Below are 16642 nucleotides of genomic sequence, written 5' to 3'. Positions count from 1 at the left end.
AAAGCCTCCACTGCACAAAAAACGTATGGCACCATATGTAAACTTGCATTACGATACATTTGCCACACAGTTTGAGAACTGCCACTGCATTCTAAAGTCATGGATAATACATAACCAGTCATTGGTTGTTGTTTCATGAAGGAAAACACGACTTATGAAAAATGGCAGAATGGCTATAAGAGTAATTAAACTTCATCATTTGCTGACAGTCACCATAAGAAAACTGCATTCATGTTGTAACTTTTCCCTAACATAAGGTTGTTTGCAGAGACTAATAGAGATGTATACACAAATACATCACAAATATATGTGCTAGAGGCTGCATTAAAGAAATATTCTAGCAATAAATACGCAGCTGACCTACCTAATGAAAAGTGATGTTATTTGCTGTTGGGCTGCATTAACAAGAAACACAATTTGTCTGTGTGTTGGTACAGTGTTCCACAGTAGTCTATCCTCTGCATGCCTCTTCATCTCATCATCTCTACGTAACTACTGAATCCTACATCCATTCTAATCTGCTTACCGTTGGCAAGCCTTGGTCTCACTCTACCATTTAGCCTCTATTATCAAACTGACGATTCTTTGATGCCTTATAATATGTCCTATCAAGTAACCCCTCTTGTAGTCAAGTTGTGTCTCTCTTTAATTCAGTACCTCTTCTTTAGTTACACGATCTTCGTATCTAATCTTCAGCATTCTTATTTATCACCACGTTTTGAAAGCGTCTGTTGTCTTCTTGACAGAACTGTTCATCGTCCACGTTTCACTTATATTCAAGGCTACACTCCACACAAATAGCTTTGTAAAATAGTACCCAACCATTTAAATTTATATTCGACGTGAACAAATTTTCTTTTTCAGAAACGCTTTTCTTACTACTGACAGTCTTCATTTTATATCCTCTCTACTTCTGCCTTCTCAACTACTGCTTTCCTTTCAAGTCACTGATGCCTTATAAATGCAGTTTGCTTTCTGTACAAGTTGTAGATAATCTTGTGTCCCTGTGTCTTATCGATGATACCTCCAGAGCTTCAAAGAATGTTTTTCAATTAAGATTGTCAAAACCTTTCTCTAAACATGCAAATGCTATAAACACAGTTTTGCCGTTCTTCAGTCTGTCTACTTAGCTCAGCGGTAGGATCAGTGTTGCGTTGCGTGTTCAGACATTTCACAGGAATCTAACATTGTGCTCATGTTAGTTTGTATGACCCCTCCCCCTCTCCTCACTACATATTCCTTCCACTTTATAGCCTTCTCTCATTTGCTTAGTTCTGGCTTGGCAAATGAGTTCTCGTCAGTTGCTTCTCCTTTGAACAAAGCTTTCTTTCTTATTTCTCATTTTCATTCTCCTATGTTTTCCAACGTGATTTTGGACTCTCTGTCAACGTCATTTTTAGACATTTCTATTTCCCATGGCCTACTTTATTTGCAGAATTTTTATATTTTTCCCTCTTGTCAATTAAATTTAATATATCACGTTTTATGGAACGATTTCCACTGTACCTCTTTCCCATTCACATCCTCTGCTGCATTCACCACTTCTTCTCTGAAAGATATCCATTCGTATTGCAGTGGATTCCTTCCTCTGTTTCAGTCAGTCGTTGCCTTACGGTACCTTTAAGCTTATCGAAAAACTGTGGGTCTTGACTTATTCAAGTTCCATCTCCTTAATTTGCTACCGTTTGCTGTCTCTTTAGTTGTAAACTGCAGCTCGTATTCAATAAATCATTTTCGGTTTGCGTGTGTCCCGAGAATTGTCTTACAATTTAAAATCTGGTTTCGAAAACTCTGTTCCAAATATATATTATTCTTTCATGATTGTTAAGTGAGGTGTTGGCGATGATTACATTATGCTCTGTGCGAAATTCTATCAGGTGGCTTCCCCTTTCATCCCTTTCCCCAAGCCTTTGTGTTCTTACTGTTTCCTCTTCCTGTACCTGCTGCCGTATCACATTTTAAATTTTTGTCTCGCTTAACTATCTGAATAATCTCTTTTATCGTACACTGTTTCAATGTGTTATGTGATAGTGAACAATCATGAACGGAAGGCATGAAATCTGTGTATGGCGAAATGAGAAAAAAAAATGAAAATGAGATATGTGAAAGAACACATTGTACAGAAAATGAAAAATTGGTATGTCTTCACTCAACTTTGTCTTTCCTTCTTGGAAGTGCACGATGTAGTTAATCAAACGCACCGGGGTTTCAGTGGGTCCCGACCCGTACCTCCAGTGGCTGTCCGTCATTGGCTATCGCTAGCATCTGCCGCTTCCAGATGGGAACGCCAATTCCGCGAGCCGCCGCGTCAAAGCGGAAAACATTTGCCGCTTCCGTTGCCGCACGCCGCGCTGCCGCGCTCTAGTAGTTAAAAAATGGTTCAAATGGCTGTGAGCACTATGGGACTTAACTTCTGAAGTCATCAGTCCCCCAGAACTTAGAACTACTTAAACCGAACTAACCTAAGGACATCACACACATCCACGCCAGAGGCAGGATTCGAACCTGCGACCGTAGCGGTCGCGCGAATCCAGACTGTAGCCCCTAGAACCGCTCGGCCACCCTGGCCGGCCGCTCTAGTGGGAACCGACCTTCAAGTATTACGCGGCTCCTGGGAAAACCCAGCTTTACAACGCAATAGCCAATTCCGGCAGTCTTGCCATTCAGGTTCAGGACAATTCTTGGATTATTTTGCGAAGAGTTTCAACCACAACATTAAGAAGCTCTTTATCACTATGTGTGACTTTTCAAGCGCTTCAGGGTGTCATTAAAAAGTATATCGGACTAGTTAAAAAAATCATACTTACTTGAATATCTCGATCACTACAAAAGTTAATAGTCTTTATCACGTTCCGAAGTATATGCCTCTTAGCGTACTATCATTTGCTCAAAACCTCGTTTTGATATATGGAAGCGTTCTCGAAATCATGTGGTGTTACGTGGCTCATCCTGTATAACAAACTGGAATACTGAGAAGCGCACCCACATACATGAAACAAAACCCATTGTTGAATGGCGCAGTCCGGAACCGCGCGACTGCTACGGTCGCAGGTTCGAATCCTGCCTCGGGCATGGGTGTGTGTGATGTCCTTAGGTTAGTTAGGTTTAAGTAGTTCTAAGTTCTAGGGGACTTATGACCTAAGATGTTGAGTCCCATAGTGCTCAGAGCCATTTTTTTGTTGAATGGCGACTCCATAGAGTGCTGTGTGCAGAACGACCATATACGTGAAATTAGAAAGAAGGTCGGCGATGGCCGTAATTTTGATGGTTTATTGACAGCAAAATCGATTTTCTATCATATAGTGATCATCCACAGTGCTGTAGTGTACAAATTATTCATACGCACTGGTGTCAAGTTATTATCAGTAACCAAAGCTATGAAACGATCACAATAACAGTTATTGTGATCGTTTCATAGCTTTGGTTACTGATAATAACTTGACACCAGTGCCTACGAGTTTAATTTCTACACTACAGCACTGAGAATGATCACTATGTGATTGTAAATAAACCATCAAAATTACGCCCAACGCTGACCTTCCTTCTAAAACCCATTGATTGTATGCCGCGACTATGGTGCATCGTCAATACATATGGTTGAACAATGTTGAAGTAATGTAATTATATTCCCAAATTAGAGCAGTTTCCAGGTCACCGAAGCCATAATCATAAATTAGTATTTATTTTACAACAAATGAAAGAACAAGTCAGCAAGTTAGTTTGAAGGTTTAAATCATGGAAACCATTGATGGACCTACCTATTACATACGGTTTTATCAGAACAAAACGTATAAAACTCCAATTACGAAGCGATTCTCCTGCAGTTCTATCCGACGGCTGCTTACATAAGTCAAGAAGTCCATATAAAACCATACGTCAGTAAAATGAAACATAAGGAAGCGGATTGTATTTGCAAGAGAACATAAATCCAGTGCGTCTGATTCCTGGACGAAGGTTGTATTAACCGACGAGAGCTAATTCGACCTATTTTAAGACAAATGGTCGAGTAACGGTATCAAGAAAAGGAACTCTGAACCTGAAGGGAGAAATATCAGATCCAGATGACAAAGTGTCGAGCAGTTACTTTGCAGTCGAGATATTGGTGCCAGCGATGAGAAGCTTATATTGCGCTCAGGATGACCTAGGTTAGAACATACACACGCACCGACATTTGACTCACGCAGTCAGCAATCATCCCATCTTCTCACAGCAGCAATGCAGCGAACCAGAGAAAAAAAAATAGATCGTTTGAAATTAACTGTCAAAGTATTTGAATTATTTGCTGCAAATAACGCACTATGATGGTATAGATGGTTGGTTCAGATGGCTCTAAGCACTATGGGACTTAACATCTGAGATAATCAGTCCCCTAGACTTAGAACTACTTAAACCTAACGAATCTAAGGACATAACACACATCCATGCCCGAGGCAGGATTCGAACCTGCGATCGTAGCAGCCGCGCGGATCCGCACTGAAGCGTCAAGAACCGCTCGGACCCAGCGGCGGGCTGGTGGGATAGAGCCGCTTTAAACAAATGAAACAGTAATACACAGTCGTAATTGTTCATCAGACGCTCAGCACGATGAGGGTGTGTCTGTGAAGCGGCACACGCAAGCAGAGACGCTAGTCTGCGTAAATGAGAGATGTGTCACGGGCCGACTTTGCGGCTGTGATCGTGCACGTCTTTCGCCAGCTGTTTGTAGGTACGTCCAGATCTCACGTGCTTAACTGACGAGGCACGTGTATCAAGTAGAGAGGACTTTAACAAGTGTATTTCCTGCAAGCATCCATCAGAGAAATGTATTCACAGGCGCCTTCATCATGACTGGAAAGACATGATAATGGGAGAGCGTAAGGCAGTTTACTCTGCTTGCCCAGCTATCAAGAGATGTATATGTGCAGGGAACGTAGCTATGTCTGTGCAGTGGCACAAAAACTGTTCCCGCCATCGCCGCTTTTTTCTAAAGATGATGAATTACTTACTGCGCTCGATGTATGATTTTACTGATGTATCACCAAAAAATAATAAATAATATTTTCGTAGATAATTGTCTTATTCCACATCAACCCTATCCTGCAGACAATAACTCTAATAGTTTCTTAAAGATGGTTTCATACGCATCTATTACTTGAGTCTAGACGGTGATAAGGATCAGAGCAATGCGCTGCAACACCTGTCAATAAAATATTCACCCACTTCTTTATTATTAGTATGTGTATTCCGCACACAGCAACACACCAGAGTTTATTTTGAATGTCCAATATCCTGTACTTGTAACAAAGTAATAAATATTAATGCTTACCAAAAAATAAATCAACGTAAAGTAGCGTGGGGAGAGGTTCATACACACAATGCAATAATAACGTGGAGTCACGCATTATATTAAATTTTTTGTTTAGGTTTATACACAAAAAAACGTTCATGAAAAACGACCCTAGGTATATACAGTACTGGCCATTAAAATTGCTACACCAAGAAGAAATGCAGATGATAAACGGGTATTCATTGGACAAATATATTATACAACAACTGACATGTGATCGCATTTTCACGCAATTTGGGTGCATAGATCCTGAGAAATCAGTACCCAGAACAACCACCTCTGGCCGTAATAACGGCCTTGATACGCCTGGGCATTGAGTCAAACAGAGCTTGGATGACGTGTACAGGTACAGTTGCCCATGCAGCTTCAACGCGATATCACAGTTCATCAGGAGTAGTGACTGGCGTATTGTGACCAGCCAGTTGCTCGGCCACCATTGACCAGACGTTTTCCATTGGTGAGAAATCTGGAGAATGTGCTGGGCAGGGCAGCAGTCGAACATTTTCTGTATCCAGAAACGCCCCTACAGAACCTGCAACATGCGGTCGTACATTATCCTGCTGAAATGTAGGGTTTCGCAGGGATCGAATGAAGGGTACAGCCACTGGTCGTAACACATCTGAAATGTAACGTCCACTGTTCAAAGTGCCGTCAATGCGAACAAGAGGTGACCGAGACGTGTAACCAATGGCACCCCATACCATCACGCCGAGTGATACGCCAGTATGGCGATGACGAATACACGCTTCCAATGTGCGTTCACCGCGATGTTGCGAAACACGGATGCGACCACCATGACGCTGTAAACAGGACATTGATTCATCCGAAAAAATGACGTTTTGACATTCGTGCACCCAGGTTTGTCGTTGAGTACACCATCGCAGGCGCTCCTGTCTGTGATGCAGCGTCAAGGGTAACCGCAACCATGGTCTCAGAGCTGATAGTCCATGCGGCTGCAAACGTCGTCGAACTGTTCGTGCAGATGGTTGTTGTCTTGCAAACGTCCCCATCTGTTGACTCAGGGATCTAGACGTGGCTGCACTATCCGTTACAACCATGCGGATAAGATGCCTGTCATCTCGACTGCTAGTGATACGAGGCCGTTGGGATCCAGCACGGCGTTCCGTATTACCCTCCTGAACCGACCGATTCCATATTCTGCTAACAGTCATTGTATCTCGACCAACGCGATCAGCAGTGTCATGATACGATAAACCGCAATCGCGATAGGCTACAATCCGACCTTTATCAAAGTCGGAAATGTGATGGTACGCATTTCTCCTCACTACACGAGGCATCACAACAACGTTTCACCAGGCAACGCCGGTCAACTGCTGTTTGTGTATGAGAAATCGGTTGGATACTTTCCTCATGTCAGCACGTTGTAGGTGTCGCCACCGGCGCCAACCTTGTGTGAATGCTCTGAAAAGCTAATCATTTGCATATCACAGCATCTTCTTCCTGTCGGTTAAATTTCGCATCTGTAGCACGTCATCTTCGTGGTGTAGCAATTTTAATGGCCAGTAGTGTACATATAAAATCACGACGTTTTGAATTTTACTGACTTCTTTGCATTTACAGCAGTTACGAATGGGCAATTGGAAAAAAACCAAACAGTATATTCGACTCAGGGATGGTGTGATTTCTCCCAGCATTTTAACCCCACGCCACGGCGGACGAATGCAGTTTGGTCAGCATCACTGATATAGAAGGCTCCAGCCTCACTTAGCTTGTAAGAACGTTTCTCGGTAACTTAAGGCCAACCTTCGAAGGAAGCTAACCTAGCATCACATATTCCATGTTTAGGATGGGCTACTTCAATGCATCGCACATCACACATTGAACTACAGTGCAGTACTGACTCAAAAGTTCAATGTGGTCCTATCTCCGTTTTACATGCACTCTCACTAGAGGAACGCTTGCTTGATGGTAACGCATTGTAGGGACTTTTTTTTTGTAAACGAATGAGAGAGTGGTTTTAATTTGATATGTAATACAATTTATTCATTAATTGCTTTCAAGAACATAACTGTATAAAATTTCGGCTTCAAAGTATTCAGATGTTCTTATAATAAGGGTCGGGGCACGTTATAGTCAATCTGACCTTAACTTAGACTTAATGGCTCCTGATATTCAATCTAACATTGAAAGGTTAAAGGTTTTCGTAGGCAATCTGGCTTCAAAGTAAATCAAACACTCAAAAACGCTATCTGGCTATAAATTTAAGTGGGTACCTGTGATTGACTGTGAAAATAGTGGCAAGCAACTAACTGAATCTAATGTGCAACTCAGAGATGAATCTGATGAAAATGCATCGAACAAAGTGGTCTGAAATCACGTAATTAGGAAATGCAAATCTGAATCTGGTTTGTACATTGGAATAAGTGGAACTTACTTAGCATTGTTCTTCCAATAAATTCCTTAGCCCTAACTGCTGCTGCTTGGGTCCTACGCTATTGTATGTTGAGATGCGGCAGAGTGAAATGGCAGCAAGTTTTGAAGTACTACAAAGTCTGGTGTGAATAAGGGCTGCACGCCAAGCGTCGGGGAGCGGCGCTTCGCGGACGACGCCGGCAACAGCAATACTCTACGGCAGCAACAGGAGTGTCCTTCCCGAAGTTATGGGATTTACCTATTCGTTTAGGTACATGGGGGCGAGCTGCCTCTCAAGTTAGGTGTGGTGATCTTTAGCAAAAAATGTTCAAATGTGTATGAATTCCTATGGGACCAAACTGCTGAGGTCATCGGTCCCTAGACTTACACACTACTTAAACTAACTTACTTTAAAGATAACACACACACCCATGCCAGAGTGAGGACTCGAACCTCCGGCGGGAGTGGCCGCCCGATTTGACATGGCGCCTCTAACCGCGCTGACACTCCCCGCTGCTCGGTCTTTAGCAAATTAGAGGTGTTGTTACCTTTATAAACTTTTCCTTCCTATACTTTTGTTTATTGCGGATAATCTCTAGGTTTTCAGCGGGCAGAAATGTCCTCTCAACTCCCACTTCGCTTTTTCCAGCTAGTGCTGATTTTCATTTCAAGTTCTAACATATACTTTCCTCGGATACTCTCCTCCCTACAGCTAGTTTCTGTCTCTCTCTATTTCCACCGCTCTCTATTCCACAGTTTGTTGCTGTCAGCAAATGGGAAGCTTGCAGTTCTGGTGGAAAAAGTCCTCGGATACTCGTTTCCTTTTCACGTGGCTAAAAATGGAAAAATAGTATGTTTTGGGTACCTGCTCTATCAAGAGGCGTCAGGTTCCTGCCTCTGACAGTCCTATGGCTTGGGCAGTGATCTGGGGAAGCCAGCTTTGCTTCGTGCCAGAGCCGTTCCGCTAATCTTCCGGGAGCGCATTGTGTCCGAAGGCACTGATGTGGGCCGGCCGGCATCGCGCCTCCGACTTGGCCCAGGGAATGTAGACGTCCACGACCGCACAGCCGAGCTGGGGTGCACGACATGAATTCACCGGCTACTGCTAATTGGAACCTCAACTGAAATAAATGACTCGGAATACTCTGTACTGTAGCTCTGACTTCCTATCAAGCGAAACGCATAGAATTCATCTCAATTTCGTGTAACTACATAGCTGGAGCATTATAACACTCTAATTAACATACTCTGAGGGATTTATTCGTGGAGTTACCACTAGGAAAAATCGTGACTCGACAAGGTGAACCACGATCCATCTTTTAAAATTTGCAGCGCAGTTAGCTCTATCGTCAACTTTTTGCGCTGCTGTATCACTCCCCCCGAGTTATCTGTCTCGAAAAGAAAGAGGTGAGTATTGTACACTCTTTGCTCAATTACTGGATGAACTAGACAGATTTTAAATTCTAAAGTAAGATACTACGAACACATAAAGTACAAAAAAAACTGTAACAGATTTACTAAAGAGAACGCCTGCACTATGCTGGTCCGTCCTCTTTTGAAGTACTGCTGCGCGGTCTCGGATCCTTACCGGATAGCATTAACGGAGTACATCGATGAAGTTCAAAGAACAGCAGCACGTTTTGCATTATCGCGAAATAGGGGAGAGAGTGTCACGGGCATGATACAGGATTTGGGGTGGACACCATTAAAACAAAGGCGGAATCTTCTCACGAAATTTCAATCATCAACTTTCTCCTCCGAATGCGAAAATATGTTGTTGACGCCGATCTACATAGGGAGAAACGATCATCATAAAATAATAAGGGAAATCAGAGCTCGCACGGAAATATATAGGTGTTCATTTTTTCTACGCGCTGTGCGAGGATGGAAAAATAGAGAATTATTGTGAAAGTGGTTCGATGAATCTTCTGCCAGGCAGTTAAGTGTGGTTTGCTGAGTATCCACGTAGATATATATGTAGACCTAGAAAAGTGGAATCACGTAGGGTACACTGCATTTGTAAACCGCCTCATAGCAGAATCTCCGCTATACTGACATAAAAAAGCCAGTAGGCAGAAATAAGAATGTGTATACAGCTAATACCCACCCACACAACTCTCCCAAAAGAAGATTCACAACAGTGAGTTTAAGCATAAGACATATAACCCTCCCCACTTTAACAACTTTTTACGGCTATAATTTAAGGGGTAAAATTTCCTATAAGGATTTTGCCTATTTGTTGTCTCCAATAAAGTTATAACTACAGTCCATATATTTCTAATTATATGCCGATTATGAAGTTTTCCCATCCTCACGATGCCACAAACTCTTTTCTTGAACTGAACTTATCAGCCGGCCTGAGTGGCCGAGCGGTTCTAGGCGCTACAGTCTGGAACCGCGCGACCGCTACGATCGCAGGTTCGAATCCTGCCTCGGGCATGGATGTGTGTGATGTCCTTAGGTTAGTTAGGTTTAAGTAGTTCTAAGTTCTAGGGGACTGATGACCACAGAAGTTAAGTCCCATAGTGCTCAGAGCCATTTTTTTTAACCATTTTGAACCAGTTAATGTAAGAGTGAGATAAGCCATTGTAAATGTGAAATGCTGGTACATTAATAACCGGTGTAGCCGCCAGAATGTGGAATACCATCATGCAAACGTGCGTCCATTGTGTTCTATAGGTGCCGGATATAAATATGTGGGATGGAGTTCCGTGCCTGTTACACATGGTCGGTCAATAAAGGGATGCTGTATCACATGTGCTCGATTTGGGACAGGTCTGATGATCGAGCACACCAAGGCAACATGTCGACACTCTGTAGAGCATTCTGGGCTACAACAACAGTATGTGGGCTAGCGTTGTCCTGAAACAGTGTTGTTGAATAGCAGCACAACAGTTCGAATCATCACACTGGCGTACAATTTTGCAGTCAGGGTGCGTCTGATAGCGACGAGAGTGCTCCTGCACTCATACGAAGTCGCTCACTAGATCACAACTCTAGGTGTAAACCCAGTTAGTCTAGCTCGCAGAAAGATCGGTTGCGGGCCCTCAACTGACCTCTTTCTAACCAACACACTGCCGTCACTAGCACAGAGACAGAACCAACTTGCATCAGAAAACACAACAGACCTCCATCCTGTCCTCCACTGAGCTCTCGGTTGACACCACTGAACTCGCAAATGGCAGTGATTTGGCGTCAGTGGAATGAGCGCTACAGGGCGTCTGGATCCGAGCTGTCTATGAACGAACCGATTTGTAACTGTTCGTTGTGTCCCTGTGATGCCACCTGCTGCTGAAATTGCTGCTGCAGATGCAGTACGATGCGCCATGGTCTTCCTCTCGGTAGTGCCGTTCGATTCCCGGTGGGGTCAGGGATTTTCTCTGCCTCGTGATGGCTGGGTGCTGTGTGCTGTCCTTAGGTTAGTTAGGTTTAAGTAGTTCTAAGTTCTAGGGGACTGATGACCATAGATGTTAAGTCCTATAGTGCTCAGAGCCATTTCGGTAGTGCCTCGCGGTCGTCCGGAGTCCGGTCTTCTTGCGGCCGTACATTACCGTGATCACAGCTGCCAGCAGTCATGTACAGTGGCTACATTCCTGCCAAGTGTTCCTGCAATATCGCAGAAGGAACATCCAGCTTCCTGTAGCCCTATTACGTGACCTCGTTCAAACACAGTGAGGTGTGTATAGTGGCGTCTTTGTCGTCTTAAAGGCATTCTTGAGTAACCTCAACTCACTACGTCCAACACACGCCCGTTACTGCGTGTATTTAAAGCAAACCTGATTTGCAGTCTCGTAGTGGCGCTACTCTCCCCGCTCATATGCGACTGACAAGAAATCTGAAAAAAACATCATCTCTCTGATTCTGAAACAGGGCTACCAACTTTCGGTAATGTCGAACAACTCCTTTTTGTTGTTGCGATTTTTTCCGTCAGTGTACATACATGAGTAACGCTAATACCCCGCCTCCCTCGATATGAACTGAATATCCATAGTGGTTTGTTTTGTTCTTTGAGTGAAATACACTGATGAGCCAAAACATTGTGACCACCTACTTAATAGCGTGTTGGTCCACCTCTAGAACGCAGTTCAGCAGTGATTCTGCGTGCCATGGATTCAACAAGTACTTGATAGTTTTCCAGAGGTTTGTGGCACCAGATGCCTATGCAGACGCCACACACTTCCATAATTTACAGGCAGTTGTTTTGTGGCCGCGGAGCTGGTGTCCGATAGCGCCTCAGTTTTGTTTTATGGGATTCAGATAAACCGAATTTGATGGCCAAGACAACATCGTGAGTTCACTGTCATTCTCCTCAAACCACTGCAGCAATATTCTGGCCTTGTAACAGGGACAGTTATCCTGCTTGAAAATGCCACCACTGTTGGGGAAGACATCGAGCATAAGGGGCTACAGGTGGTCCGTAATAATGTTCACGTAGTGACAGCTATCATGGCGCCTTCGACTACTACCGCAGGTCCCATAGAAGTCCAATTGAATGTCCCCCAGTAACATAGTAGTGCTCCTACCGGCCTGCGTCCGCTGCGCGCTGCATGCTTCGCCCAGCCGTTCGCCTGGATGACGGCATATCTGGACACGACCATCCATATGGCTTAACAATAAATGGGATTCACACGACTAGGCGACACGATTACATTGATCCGCTGTCCAATCTCGATGAACCCATGCAAACTATAATCATAACTGACGATGTTATTGGATCAACATGGGGATTCGTAGTGACCTGCTGTGCAGAACGCCATGTTCAACACTGTGCACTGAACAGTGTGTACCAAAACACTCGTGCCTGCGCCAACTCTGTACTCTGTCGTCAGATCTTCCACAGATCGCCGCCTATCTTGCTTTAGAGAGCGGGCAAGCTTCCGATCCGTATATTCTGTGATCAAGTATGGATGTCCAACTTCTTGTCACCTACTCTTGGTTTCAGCATTCTTCAACCACTTTCCATAGATGCTCACGACAGTAGCATGCGAATAATCAAACAGCTTCACCGTTTCCGTGAGACTCGCTCCCAGGCACTGGGCCACACAATCTGGCTTTCCGTCTTTGCGCATCTGTCATCGCTTAATGACTCCCCATTCGTCTCTGCTCCACTCGTATACTTCGCCCTCAGCGCCACCATGCAGCATACAACCTTGCGATGTGCAGTGGTCATAACGTTTTGGCTCATCAGGGTAAGTAGGTAGTGCAGAAGGTTCTAGAGCAAAATGAAAATAAGTTATAGGGTATACTACGAGAGTGGAAGGAGCTACAGAAGAGCGCTAAATGTAGATGAGTAGATCGAGTAAGAAATGAAGGAGTACTGAATCGAATTGGAGGGAGAAAGGAAATTTATGATATAGCTAAAAGAAGAGGTCACTAATTCAGTATTGGATTGTGAAAATATCTGAGGATGGAATACGGTAAGTGGGTTACAGTTGAAGACCTGCACACGATGGAGTAGCGTGGAGAGCGTCTTCGGGCTGAATACCACAACAATTTAGTTACATTTCGAAAACATATGCTCTGATTCCCTCAGTATCACTCGACTCTGAGATCTAGACAAAGCATCAATACATATTATAAAAATGGATGCACGTATGTGTGTGCATGTGCGTATGCGTGTGCGTATGCCGCGCGCGTTTGTGTGTGTGTGTGTGTGTGTGTGTGTGTGTGTGTGTCTGTGTATGTGTTCCACATCTCCTCCTAAACCACTGGGCAGATCTCAACCAACCTTGGTTTACTCATCCCATACTGCCAGGCAGCAATCGGTGCTGTCGGGTGTGAAGTGTCTCGTTATGGGATGGTGCACGTACAGAGAAGACAGTTCCCAGGTAGCCTTGAATTACAGAATTTATTTCTGTAAGGAAGCAGCAAGAAAACATAAACAACAGAAATAGAATCTCTAAAGTAAAATAACCAATGACGGACGGAGCAAGGAGGACATCAAAAGCAGACTCGCTATGGCAAAAAAGGCATTTCTGGCCAAGAGAAGTCTACTAATATCAAATACCGGCCTTAATTTGAGAAAGAAATTTCTGAGGGTGTACGTCTGGAGTACAGCATTGTATGGTAGTGAAACATGGACTGTGGGAAAACCGAAACAGAAGAGAATCGAAGCATTTGAGATGTGGTGGTATAGACGAATGTTGAAAATTAGGTGGACTGATAAGGTAAGGAATGAGGAGGTTCTACGCAGAATCGGAGAGGAAAGGAATATGTGGAAAACACTGATAAGGAGAAGGGACAGGATGATAGGATATCTGCTAAGACATGATGGGATGATTTCCATGGTACTAGAGGGAGCTATAGAGGGCAAAAACTGTAGAGGAAGACAGAGATTGGAATACGTCAAGCAAATAATTGAGGACGTAGGTTGCAAGTGCTACTCTGAGATGAAGAGGTTAGCTAGCACAGGAAAGGAATTCGTGGCGGGCCGCATCAAACCAGTCAGTAGACTGATGACAAAAAAAATGAACACAAGAGATCGTCCTGATCAAATAAGAATAATTCTCACTCTATGAATATGATTCCAAAGAGGTGCAAGAGAAAGCACACAGTCTGTAACCATCAATAACTTTCCTAAGTCGGACTACATTGTGGTCACGATCGGCGGTGCACTGGCGTTATCTTCGTCCGGTTGTGCTGCATCGGTGACTCGTTGTTTACTCGGCGGCAGACTCGGCGACACACACCGCTGGAGAGATGCAGGTGGCAGTCCTACATAGGTCTCCCGGCGTAGGGATACCAGGAAATGGCCCGCGTCATGTGGCTTTGCGGATGCGCAATAGTGCCGGCTGTGTCCAGGGATCGTGGCGACCTCCATATTGCAGCGGATGGCGCAGTGAAGTCAAATACACTCCTGGAAATGGAAAAAAGAACACATTGACACCGGTGTGTCAGACCCACCATACTTGCTCCGGACACTGCGAGAGGGCTGTACAAGCAATGATCACACGCACGGCACAGCGGACACACCAGGAACCGCGGTGTTGGCCGTCGAATGGCGCTAGCTGCGCAGCATTTGTGCACCGCCGCCGTCAGTGTCAGCCAGTTTGCCGTGGCATACGGAGCTCCATCGCAGTCTTTAACACTGGTAGCATGCCGCGACAGCGTGGACGCGAACCGTATGTGCAGTTGACGGACTTTGAGCGAGGGCGTATAGTGGGCATGCGGGAGGCCGGGTGGACGTACCGCCGAATTGCTCAACACGTGAGGCGTGAGGTCTCCACAGTACATCGATGTTGTCGCCAGTGGTTGGCGGAAGGTGCACGTGCCCGTCGACCTGGGACCGGACCGCAGCGACGCACGGATGCACGCCAAGACCGTAGGATCCTACGCAGTGCCGTAGGGTACCGCACCGCCACTTCCCAGCAAATTAGGGACACTGTTGCTCCTGAGGTATCGGCGAGGACCATTCGCAACCGTCTCCATGAAGCTGGGCTACGGTCCCGCACACCGTTAGGCCGTCTTCCGCTCACGCCCCAACATCGTGCAGCCCGCCTCCAGTGGTGTCGCGACAGGCGTGAATGGAGGGACGAATGGAGACGTGTCGTCTTCAGCGATGAGAGTCGCTTCTGCCTTGGTGCCAATGATGGTCGTATGCGTGTTTGGCGCAGTGCAGGTGAGCGCCACATTCAGGACTGCATACGACCGAGGCACACAGGGCCAACACCCGGCATCATGGTGTGGGGAGCGATCTCCTACACTGGCCGTACACCACTGGTGATCGTCGAGGGGACACTGAATAGTGCACGGTACATCCAAACCGTCATCGAACCCATCGTTCTACCATTCCTAGACCGGCAAGGGAACTTGCTGTTCCAACAGGACAATGCACATCCGCATGTATCCCGTGCCACCCAACGTGCTCTAGAAGGTGGAAGTCAACTACCCTGGCCAGCAAGATCTCCGGATCTGTCCCCCATTGAGCATGTTTGGGACTGGATGAAGCGTCGTCTCACGCGGTCTGCACGTCCAGCACGAACGCTGGTCCAACTGAGGCGCCAGGTGGAAATGGCATGGCAAGCCGTTCCACAGGACTACATCCAGCACCTCTACGATCGTCTCCATGGGAGAATAGCAGCCTGCATTGCTGCGAAAGGTGGATATACACTGTACTAGTGCCGACATTGTGCATGCTCTGTTGCCTGTGTCTATGTGCCTGTGGTTCTGTCAGTGTGATCATGTGATGTATCTGACCCCAGGAATGTGTCAATAAAGTTTCCCCTTCCTGGGACAATGAATTCACGGTGTTCTTATTTCAATTTCCAGGAGTGTAGTATCAGTTACAGGCGCCTGGCACGACGACAACCCGCAAGGTACTTCTGTGTGGCGGGTGTGCCGGATCATCAGGGACCAGAGCTACAGGGCAGGGTAGTATCCACTATCTCTGATATGCAGGAGGTATGACGTAAAGCAGTTAGATGAGTGAAAAACTGTCTCATTGTACATGACTTTTATATTACTTCTTTGCTACTATCTGTATTCGCAACATATTTCTCTGGCAGTATCCACATGTGCCGCTGAATGTACCTACACAAATATATCATCATATGACATACAGTTCAAGAGAGATGACGTCATAAACACTACGATTGGTAAAAAAGTACCGCATCATGCATGAAATTTTAATACATTTATTCTTTACTACTCAGATACTCCTATAGTCGACTCGACTAAAGGAAATGCCTCACATTGCAGCGCTTTCGACAACTTGCAACTGCGAAGTGCAAACGGCTGTAGGCGAAAACGATAGCCGTCTTTAGGGCTTTGAAGAGGCGATTACAAAATCGTGTTGCAGACATGTGAAGCAGTTGCGCCCAGTTACAGAAACTGTACAGGATCATGTTTGTTAATTTGGATGCTTATACATTTGTATATTATGCATATTTCTTTGTACGACTGTTTCATAATTTCAAAGGTGCTTTCACGAATACACGGAAATTA

The sequence above is a fragment of the Schistocerca americana genome, chromosome X, assembly GCF_021461395.2.
Source record: "Schistocerca americana isolate TAMUIC-IGC-003095 chromosome X, iqSchAmer2.1, whole genome shotgun sequence".
In the NCBI taxonomy this organism is placed as follows: domain Eukaryota; kingdom Metazoa; phylum Arthropoda; class Insecta; order Orthoptera; family Acrididae; genus Schistocerca; species Schistocerca americana.
The sequence above is the reverse complement of the archived record's forward strand: the minus strand, read 5'-3'. Positions refer to the sequence as shown.